The following is a 5217-nucleotide window of genomic DNA, read 5'->3' on the forward strand; positions in this document are numbered from 1 at the left end:
CACGGAGGCGCGCGCCCGACCGCCGCTAGCGCAGGGTTCCCGGAGCTCGGAGGGTAGGGGTGAGTGGGGGGTGTAAGGGAGGGGGGGCGTTCCTAGGCGCAGGATCCGAGCCCAGGGGTGAGTGCGCCCTAGGGGGCAGGAGGGGTTCCACAGCTTGGCGAGCAGTTAGCCCGTCTGCGGGGTCTCCTCTTCTCAGGGACAGCATCTTGTCACCCCTTAACCACAGGAAGGCCCAGGAAGGTTTTCAAAGATGCGGGATCAGCATGGTGCCGCAGGCTCAGGCCTGTAATCCTAGCTCTGCAGAGGATTGAGATCTGAGGATCCAAGTTCAAAGCCAGGCAAGAAGGTCTGTGAGACTCTCATCTCCAATAAACGAGCAAAAAGCCAGAAGTGGAGCTATGGCTCAAATGGTAGAGCACCAGCATTGAGCACCCAGGCTCTGAGTTCAAGCCCCAAGACAGGCACACATACGCCCTTGCACACACAGCCTCCCTGGGGCCAGAAGAGCGAGAAGGTGGGGGAGGTCACTGCTGCAGAAGGACGGGGCTTAGTGTGCCTGCTTGTAGTTTTGGCCCTCCTCTTGGGGGACATGTCAAAGGGAAACCCAAAGCCTGAGTGACTGAGAAATGGAAGGCTTCTTTCTATACCTCATCTAAATGCTGGTGTATCTATCCCTATCAGGGCTCTGTCACAGTTGAGCCCACAAATGGAAAAGAAATGTACAAATGGACACGAATACTTCTTGTGAGAAAAAAAAAAGGAGTGTGGGGTTGGATGGGGGACAAAAACCTGAAGGGAGAAAAAAAATATATTTAAACAACTAAGATACATAGTGTTGCATGCAGAGACCAGGACAACAGAAAAAAAACAAATACAAATAACTACTGCTAGAGTAAAAACCTCAACTAGGTTTCTATCCAACCTGTCAATCTCCATGTCTAGAATTTCTTTTCTTTTCTTTTTCACTGCAGAGTTTTACTTCCTATAATTGGTATAAAGTTAGTGTTGACTGTGCCTTCCCCCAGGCTGATAACTCTCCCTTGTATTCTCTGAGGCTTTAAGAGATGGTAGATGCATGGAGAATGGAATGAGAATAGAAGGGCCAACCAGGCAGGTTCCTTGTGTACAAATTAGAAGGGCATCAAGTATCACTGAAACAGTAAGAGATGAAGAATCTACTTACTACAACAACCTTCTAGTTGACTGAATTGGTATTAAAAGAAATCCTTTGGACTTGTGGGCCACTAGTCTAGCTCCTTGGTTTCTGTGTCAGGTGAAGATATGGCGTGCAGAGTATGTGCCTTCACCCCATCCATGGCAGCTCCATTCCTTTCAGATCTGAGACCTACCATCTGCTTGGGAAATGCCTTCTCCCTTAGGGAGTAAACATCTATGCTAGCCTGAAGAAAAAAATAGTTTCTTCCTCTTAGGCCATAGCATATCAGTTATCTAGAAATACCACATGGGGCAAAAGTCTTCAGGAGAGCCTAGATGAGCTCTTGCATCTCAACAATTCATTCCCTAACTTGTCCTTCAAGGTGGTTTTTTTTTTCTACTTCAGTTTGATAAGGCTATGGATTCAGCATTGGCTCAGAGGGCCAGGAACAGAGTCAATTTCAGGGGCTCTCCAAATACACACGGATCTGTGATGATGTGTGGGCTTTTGTATTGAATGGTGTTGAATTCAGAGATGTGATAGAACTTATTAAAGTGGATAAAGTGGAAATTGTAGGCTGTGACAGTGAAAATGCTGGTTCTAATACTAAAAAGTAAGTAGGAAGAAAATGGCTTTTTAAATGCCATCTCCTGTTATTACTCATCATTTTTTGAAGAGAAGCATAGAAAACACTTCTAAAATTTATTCTAGCATTACAAAAATGATGGCACTGCACTATCAGGGAATACCAGCAGAAAAGCTTAAGACTCTTCATTTCATTCTCACATATTATCTTTATTATACAACATGAAGAGCCATGACTCTGTGTGCGTGCACACGCTGCTCCTGTGGCTTGAACCCGGGGCCTGGGAGCTTTCAAATTTTCTGCTTAATGCTAGCACTTTACCACTTGAGCCACACTTTCAATTTTGGCTTTTTGGTGGTAAATTGGAGAAAAGAGTCTCAGGTCATTCCTGCCCCAGCTGACTTTGAAGTGTAATCCTGAGTAGTTAGGATTCCAGGAATGAGCCACTGACAACAGGTCTCTAACTACTTTTTAAATGACAAACCAAAAGTGGTTGCCTTCGCAGGAATGTACATTTTTATTGTAAAGGTGATATACAGAGGGATTACAGTTACATAAGTCAGGTAATGAGTACATTTCTTGTTGAACAGTGTCAGCCCCCTCCTCATTTTCTCCCACTGAGAATATACTTTAATAAATTCATTATTAAAATGCAAAAAAGGAAAGAAGTTCTTTGATCATTTGATTGGTGCAGATGTGGACACAAACCAGAAAGGCTTAGCTACCTGAGAATAGGAAAAGACCCATAATTCGTAACTTTTTAAAGCAAGTAACTGGTGCTGGTGGCTCATGGATCTTAATTTTACCTACTTAGGAGGCTGGCTCAAAGCCAGCCAGGACAGGAAAATATGTGAGACTCTTCTCTCTAATTAACTACCCAAAAGTGGAGGTGTAATTTAAGTGGTACAGTGCTAGTCTTGAGCAGCAAAAGCTCAAGGACACCATCCAGGCCCTAAGTTCAAGCCTCTGGAGTAGTACCATACAAACAACAACAACAGGGCTGGGAAGGTGGCTCAGTGGTAGAGCACTTGACTTGCATGCATGAGGCCCTGGGTTCGATTCCTCAGCACCACACAAGCAAAAAGAAAAAAGCCGGAAGTGGCACTGTGGCTCAAGTGGTAGAGCGCTAGCTTTGAGCTGAAGAGCTGAGGGACAGCGCCCAGGTCCAGAGTTCAGGCCCCACGACTGGACCCAAAAAAACAACAACAACAGCAACAAAGATGGGCTTGGCCTGCAGCTGCTCTATGAAATGTTATGGAGCCCACATGAAAAAGAATTGTCATTTATTTACATGAACTCTGGTTAGAGCACTAGTCTGAGCTTCGAGGAAAAATCACAAAATAAATAAAGCAAGGGCCAAAAAGAAAAAAAAAAAGGAATTGCTGCCCCTAGTAGATAAACAACAAAGTAAGCGTGTGTGTGTGTGTGTGTGTGTGTGTGTGTGTGTGTGTGTGTAATGGTTTCAGTGCCAGAAAGAAAAACAAGAGTAGAGCATTTGGAAGGCAGATAGGGCTGTCAATGAAACAGAAATGTGGTTCCTCCTCCTTTGACAAATTGCAAGGAATAGAGACTTACAGGCAGGACAGAGTCAAGAAACCTATGAAAAAGGTTCTGAGCCATTAGCAGCCTGGCCAAAAACTTCCCAGTCAGGATGGGTTGGGCTGGATCTCCATGTTGCCATAGAAGGATGAGATCTGAACTCAAAGATGACATAGAGATCCAGATCTGGAGTCAATTGTAAGAATTATGAATTTAGTTCTGAGTGAAATAGGATAAAATTTTCAGGTTTTGAGCTGAAAATTCTTATGAGGATCACAATAACTGGAGACTTGGGGCAGGATTGGAAAGGGCTAAGCAGTGAGCAGATGGCTATGATTGATGGAAGGTATCTTGGTATCTGCTTGTCTCTGCCTTCCATACTCTGTGCCATAGTTGTTGTTTGTTGGTGGTGGTGGTTATGGGGCTTGAACTCAGGGCCTGGGTGCTGTCTCTGAGCTTTTTCACTCAAGGCCAATGCTCTACCACTTTGAGCCACAGTGCCACTTGCAGTTTTCTGGTGGCTAATTGACGACAAGAGTATCAGAGACTTTCCTGCCTGGCTGGCTTTCAAACCATAATCTTCAGATCTCAGCCTCCTAAAGAGCCAGGATTACAGGTCTGAGTCACCAATGCCCAGCTTGTGCCATAGTTATTTTTGTAGTCTTCTTCTCATTTGGACTCCAGGGAAGAAATGAAATGAGTTGAAAGAAGAGATTAAAATCTAGCTGTATTGTATTTAAAGACTGACTGTGATAATAAATCAGCAAAGCTGAATCATGGCTGTTTGGACTTTTTAAAATACAAAGGTATAGGTAGAGATAACTCAGCTGGGAGAGTATGTTTGCTGGACGTATGTGAGCTGTGCATTTCCATCTTTACCTCTTGGGTGGGAAAGAAGAGTAAATGAGGTGTCTTGCACAATAGTGCTCAAAGTATTAATAAAAATGGGATTTCAGGTGTTCTATTCCAGGTGAATTGCGAGACAAAGTTAAAACCTTGGAAGACAACCTAGTTATAAAAAATGAGTAATGATTGCCTGGACAAGATTAGTATGGGTCATCTCAAGTGTCATCAAACAAGGCTGTCATTCTACCACTTGAGCCACAGCTCCATGTCCAGTTTTCAGCAGTTAATTGGAAATAATAGTCTCATAGGGACTTTCCTGCCCAGGCTGGCTTTGAACTGTAGTCCTCAAATCTCAGCCTCCTGGTTAGAACACTGGTTAGTAGTTAGGATTACAGGCACGAGCCAACAGAGCCTTAAAAACCTTCCAAATTGTGTGTGTGTGTGTGTGTGTGCACGCACATGCATGCTGGGGTGATAGATAGGACATTGACTGTATTTATCCAGGCAGTAGTTTTTATAATTTCAATGAATGCAGAATGATATCTTCTCAGAACTCCCCTTGCAATTTTCCATAATTTTTTGTTCCAAGCAGATCTACTCCGAAGAAGAAAACCAAGAATAAACCTATCCTAATCCCTTCTGAGAACAAGATGCAAAAACTTCCTCCAGCATAATTAGAAATTAGAATAATTAGAAATGCATTATTAGAAACTCTCTTATTTCCCTTTGTTCTCCTCAAAGCCCACTTATTTATCTTTCCTAATGAAATCTATTTAGTCTTGAATAAAAGTCTTTTCTCCTGTCTCCCTTTTCACTAGTAAATTAGGTATTTCCATTGCTAACTTTAACTACTCGAGTAAGCTAGCTAGTTCTGTTATTTGCTCTGCTGTTGACTTATCTCATGGATTTGTTATGATAATACAATATTAACAATTTATACATATCTTGTCACTTGACTTTTTTTTGCCAGTCCTGGGGCTTGAACTCTGGGCCTGGGCGCTGTTCCTCAGCTCTTCAGCTCAAGGTTACCCCTCTACCTCTTGAGCCACAGTGCCACTTCTGGCTGTTTCTGCTTATCTGGTGCTGAGGA

The 5217-nt window shown here is 43.3% G+C and overlaps 1 pseudogene; it reads left to right on the forward strand.

Annotated features, from left to right (window-relative positions):
* Positions 1 to 1281: 1281 nt before the first annotated feature.
* LOC106000678 lies at positions 1282 to 1773 on the forward strand (annotated as a pseudogene).
* Positions 1774 to 5217: the final 3444 nt, after the last annotated feature.

The sequence above is a fragment of the Dipodomys ordii genome, unplaced genomic scaffold (assembly GCF_000151885.1).
Source record: "Dipodomys ordii isolate 6190 unplaced genomic scaffold, Dord_2.0 Scaffold234, whole genome shotgun sequence".
NCBI classification, from domain to species: Eukaryota; Metazoa; Chordata; class Mammalia; order Rodentia; family Heteromyidae; genus Dipodomys; species Dipodomys ordii.